Source organism: Hypomesus nipponensis, chromosome 18, assembly GCF_054491055.1.
Source record: "Hypomesus nipponensis isolate SF chromosome 18, ASM5449105v1, whole genome shotgun sequence".
Classification (NCBI taxonomy): Eukaryota; Metazoa; Chordata; class Actinopteri; order Osmeriformes; family Osmeridae; genus Hypomesus; species Hypomesus nipponensis.
The window spans coordinates 20,218,224-20,224,629 of NC_140378.1; positions in this window are offsets into that span (position 1 = coordinate 20,218,224).

The following is a 6,406-nucleotide window of genomic DNA, read 5'->3' on the forward strand; positions in this document are numbered from 1 at the left end:
CTGGTGTCGTTACTGCTGACTGTCCTGGTGTCGTTACTGTGTACGGTGGTGTGATCGATCGATCGACTGATCGGTTCATCCTATCGGCCCCACTTTTTAGTCGTTCCTGTATTCCTGTGGTGAGAGGGAGAGAGTGAGGGAGAGGAAGAGGAAGAGATGGAAAAGAAGATAAGTAGAAGGAGACTGAAAGAGAAGAAGAAAGTAGGGAGAGGATGAAAGAGAATTGCAGGGTTTGAAAGAGGAGAAATGGGATGGAAGAGAGAGAGAATGGTGGAGAGAGAGAGAGAAGGAGTGTTGAAGGAGAGAGGGGAGAAATATGATAAAGGAGAAAGGTGGAGAGAGTGAAAATGAGAGTTTGGAAGGAGAGAGAGAAAATGGGAGTTTGAAGGAGAGAGAAAGGAAGAGGATGAAAGAGAGAGAGGTGTTCCCGCCCTGTTCACCTCTACGCCAGCCTCCATAAAAGCGTTGACACGGAGACGCAGCCAGGCTGAAGTTGCCAGGGTAACAGCGGCGTGAAACAGCCTTGAGAGCAGCAGGTTAGCGGATGACGACAGTGCCGTCGTCCATACACCCCCTCCTCATCCCCTCCTCACCCCTCCTCACCCCTCCTCACCCCCTCCTCATCCCCTCCTCACCCCTGATCGTCCAGAGCCCAGGTAGCAGCCAGCCTGACACCTCCTCACTGCTTTTACACACACACACTCATGCAGAGATACACAATCATGCAGAGAGACACACTCATGCAGAGATAAACACTCATGCAGAGACACACACTCATGCAGAGAGACACACTCATGCAGAGATACACACTCATGCAGAGAGACACACTCATGCAGAGATAAACACTCATGCAGAGACACACACTCATGCAGAGAGACACACTCATGCATAGAGACACACTCATGCAGAGACACACTCATGCAGAGATACACACTCATGCAGAGATACACACTCATGCAGAGAGACACACACACAGGATTCACATACTTGTAAAAGTCACATACACTAATGCATACCTGTACCTATGCACACATGCAGACACTAGAGACCATGTGACAGACTAGAGTTTTCTAGAAATCACTGTATCCTGCCCTCTCTATCTCTCTCTCTCTCTCTCTCTCTCTCTCTCTCTCTCGTACATACACAAGCACCACGTACAGCTACCTCACAAAGCCTTGTGTTGGTGCATGTGTGTCTCTGAACACACACGCTTGTTGTGGCCGTGCCTCAGGGGAAATCAGACCTGGAGCCTCGCAGTGTTATCAACCTCTCTGTCAGATTAACCTGAAGTCTGATATCTATTAGCTAGGCTGACCCGGTCTGGCCTGCCTTAACACACACACAACACACACACACGTACACATAAACAGACACTAACACGCACACACATCCACCCTCAGTGCTAAACAGAATTCCCTCATGATTTTACACCTCTGGAATGAGATTCCCTCCTACCTAGTGGCTTTTACTGGAGAGGAGAGGAGGGGAAGGGAGAGGGAGAGGGGAAGGGAGAGGGGAGGGGGACGACAAGAGGATGGCCTGCTTAACCTCTGGCTTTTTAAAAGGAGGAACAAGTGAATAAAAGAAAAGGATTTAATCCTTCTGTAGTGGCCAGGATTACAGCACTGCTTATCATTCCACTGTAGTATTTGTCCTCTGCTCTGCTCCCCTTTCCTCTCCTGTCCCCTCTCCCCTTTCCTCTCCTGTCACCTCTTCCTTTTCCTCTCCTCTCCCCTCTCCTGTCTCCTCTCCCCTTTCCTCTCCTCTCCTCCTAGTGTGAGCCAGCCCTCCTGTCCTCCACATCTCGATCACTGACGTCTCTTTAACACACTGTGAGTTGTGAGCATGTTGGTGTCTGTGTTTGTAAACCCCCAGCATGCTCCCTCCTCCTCTGGGAGGCAGCTTCTCTACTACACATGTTCCAGTTTGCCTCCATACCGAGCATGCAGCCTCTCAACCCATTCAGATCAAATCAAATGTATTCTTACAAAAATACAATTGCCTGTCCGGTGGTTACCATGGCGACGCCTCGGTCGCCACCACAGGGCTCGGCTGCGTGTAATGCCCGACCAATCGGAGGACGCGTCAGGGCCACTTCCTGGAGTTAGTTATAATCGGCGGGTTTGAAGCAGATTCCTGCTCACAGCCAATGCCTCTCCTCAGAGACAGAGATCACACTGGGATCACCTCCTCAGAGACAGAGATCACACTGGGATCACCTCCTCAGAGACAGAGATCACACTGGGATCACCTCCTCTGAGACAGAGATCACACTGGGATCACCTCCTCAGAGACAGAGATCACACTGGGATCACCTCCTCTGAGGCAGAGATCTCACTGGGATCACCTCCTCTGAGACAGAGATCTCACTGGGAGCACCTCCTCTGAGGCAGAGATCACACTGGGATCACCTCCTCTGAGACAGAGATCACACTGGGATCACCTCCTCAGAGACAGAGATCACACTGGAATCACCTCCTCTGAGGCAGAGATCACACTGGGATCACCTCCTCAGTGACAGAGATCACACTGGGATCACCTCCTCTGAGGCAGAGATCACACTGGGATCACCTCCTCAGTGACAGAGATCACACTGGGATCACCTCCTCTGAGGCAGAGATCACACTGGGATCACCTCCTCTGAGACAGAGATCTCACTGGGATCACCTCCTCAGAGACAGAGATCACACTGGGATCACCTCCTCTGAGGCAGAGATCACACTGGGATCACCTCCTCAGAGACAGAGATCACACTGGGATCACCTCCTCTGAGGCAGAGATCACACTGGGATCACCTCCTCTGAGACAGAGATCTCACTGGGATCACCTCCTCTGAGACAGAGATCTCACTGGGATCACCTCCTCTGAGACAGAGATCTCACTGGGATCACCTCCTCTGAGACAGAGATCTCACTGGGATCACCTCCTCAGAGACAGAGATCACACTGGGATCACCTCCTCTGAGGCAGAGATCACACTGGGATCACCTCCTCTGAGGCAGAGATCACACTAGGATCACCTCCTCAGAGACAGAGATCACATTGGGATCACCTCCTCTGAGACAGAGATCTCACTGGGATCACCTCCTCTGAGAAAGAGATCTCACTGGGATCACCTCCTCTGAGACAGAGATCTCACTGGGATCACCTCCTCTGAGGCAGAGATCACACTGGGATCACCTCCTCTGAGGCAGAGATCACACTGGGATCACCTCCTCAGAGACAGAGATCACACTGGGATCACCTCCTCTGAGGCAGAGATCACACTGGGATCACCTCCTCAGAGACAGAGATCACACTGGGATCACCTCCTCTGAGGCAGAGATCACACTGGGATCACCTCCTCAGTGACAGAGATCACACTGGGATCACCTCCTCTGAGGCAGAGATCACACTGGGATCACCTCCTCAGTGACAGAGATCACACTGGGATCACCTCCTCTGAGGCAGAGATCACACTGGGATCACCTCCTCTGAGACAGAGATCTCACTGGGATCACCTCCTCTGAGACAGAGATCTCACTGGGATCACCTCCTCAGAGACAGAGATCACACCGGGATCACCTCCTCTGAGGCAGAGATCACACTGGGATCACCTCCTCAGAGACAGAGATCACACTGGGATCACCTCCTCTGAGGCAGAGATCACACTGGGATCACCTCCTCTGAGACAGAGATCTCACTGGGATCACCTCCTCTGAGACAGAGATCTCACTGGGATCACCTCCTCTGAGACAGAGATCTCACTGGGATCACCTCCTCTGAGACAGAGATCTCACTGGGATCACCTCCTCAGAGACAGAGATCACACTGGGATCACCTCCTCTGAGGCAGAGATCACACTGGGATCACCTCCTCTGAGGCAGAGATCACACTAGGATCACCTCCTCAGAGACAGAGATCACACTGGGATCACCTCCTCTGAGACAGAGATCTCACTGGGATCACCTCCTCAGAGACAGAGATCACACTGGGATCACCTCCTCTGAGACAGAGATCACACTGGGATCACCTCCTCTGAGGCAGAGATCTCACTGGGATCACCTCCTCTGAGATGCAAGTTAGAACAGAGACCCTGGGACGAGATGCTACTGTTGAGAGAAAACACACACAAGCAAACAAAGAACAATGTTGTGCAAACCCTCTCTCTCACACACACACACTCATGGAGTAACAACCAGAAAAATGTTTGCAAACACTCTACCTCACTGAAGGTCAGTGACTGAAAGTGAGGTAGAGGAAACAGCTCCTGGGTTTGTTAGTACCATTATTTTGTTTGTACTATATAGTTAATGTGCTGTATTTTATATTGTTTGTACAATATAGTTATAGTACTGTATATGATGTCATTAGTACTGTATCGTGAGGGTGGGGGGCCTGTGGGGTCTGGGAGGAACAGGAAGTGGGTTCTTTTTGGGAGGAACAGGAAGTGGAGTGATGCTCTGGGAGCAACAGGAAGTGGATGGTGTTTTGGGAGGAACAGGAAGTGGGTGATGACACTCTAAGAGAGCAATAGATGGCAGTGTTGGACTCTGAAGTGTGTAGTCTGTCACCGTGGTAATCATGTCTGATCTGATTATGCCAGTGTGGCTTTTCTGTGATTGCTTATATTGATCCGGGCACATTTTTAAGAACATGAGCTAACAAGTAAGTACCCCCCCACTTTGCCCCCCTCACCTTACCCCCCCCCCCCCCCCCCACCTTGCCCCCCTCACCCTAACCTCAATTTAAGCAATCAATCTACCTGAACAAAATTAGACAAAACTGAATTCACCAAAATTTAATGACACATCGAAAATGACGCAAATTGCGGTACAGCTGAACTTGAACTGATGTTTCCACTGAATGGCAATAACAAGGAACGTCAGAAGTCACTGGCTAGCTAGCTAGCGTTAGCTAGCTAACTATCTAGCAAGATTACATACAAGGACATTAATTAAGGAAGACAAACACGGCAATTATCGGGTGTGCTATGCAACGAGTAATATATTTGTATTGTTGTTGCACTGGCTATTGGCTTTATATGTGCGCCCCTATTTTAATCGTGTTTTTTTTGTATAACGTAGAATAAATCATAGGATAAGACCAGAATTTAAGGATTTACCTTTCGCCTTTGCACATTTCTCTTATTCTTCCTTTCTTTTATTCTTAAATTTCGCCCCGGATAGCTTTTGCCTCTTCATTATTTCGTTCTTCAAAGTTCTTGAACACACACACACTAACCAAACGCCTCACTGTGCTAGCATGTTCTGATAACACCAAGGAGGTACGTAGCCTACCCTTTCCTTTTTTAAGGGGTACGTATACCTGGCTCATTTTACCCTAATGTTAGATTTATGTATTTTTTCTGGGCGCATTTTTTTGCGCCCCCCTCTAAGTGGCTCCCTGGGCGACCGCCTATACCGCCTGTAGGAAAGACCGCCCCTGGTGTCAGGACAGGGTAGCTGTTGTGTGTGTGCTTGCAGGTGTGTGTGTTGTGTATGTGTGTGTGCTTGCAGGTGTGTGTGTTGTGTATGTGTGTGTGCTTGCAGGTGTGTGTGTTGTGTATGTGTGTGTGCTTGCAGGTGTGTGTGTTGTGTATGTGTGTGTGCTTGCAGGTGTGTGTGTTGTGTATGTGTGTGTGCTTGCAGGTGTGTGTGTGTTGTGTATGTGTGTGTGCTTGCAGGTGTGTGTGCTTGCAGGTGTGTGTGTTGTGTATGTGTGTGTGCTTGCAGGTGTGTGTGTTGTGTATGTGTGTGTGCTTGCAGGTGTGTGTGCTTGCAGGTGTGTGTGTTGTGTATGTGTGTGTGCTTGCAGGTGTGTGTGTTGTGTATGTGTGTGTGCTTGCAGGTGTGTGTGTTGTGTATGTGTGTGTGCTTGCAGGTGTGTGTGTTGTGTATGTGTGTGTGCTTGCAGGTGTGTGTGTTGTGTATGTGTGTGTGCTTGCAGGTGTGTGTGTTGTGTATGTGTGTGTGCTTGCAGGTGTGTGTGTTGTGTATGTGTGTGTGCTTGCAGGTGTGTGTGTGTGTCAGGACAGGGTAGCTGTAGTGTGACAGAGACACCGTCACAGCTCTCCATAAATCCATGTCTGTCATGCTCCACATATGAAACAGCAGTGATGACCACTGTGATTTAACACTGCTGGCTCACACCCAGGAGTGTGACTGTGTGTGTGTGTGTGTGTGTGTGTGTGTGTGTGTGTGTGTGTATGATCCACACTGACATGATTTATTGTGACCTGCTCCAAAGAGTGCGACACTTCAGAGAACGGCAGGACAGCAGTTCCTCACACACACAAACATACACACTCATATACACACACAGACACACCCAGACACACACACTCATATATGCACGCACTCATACACACTCATATATACACACACACACACAGACACACACTCTTGCATACACGTACAGACACACAC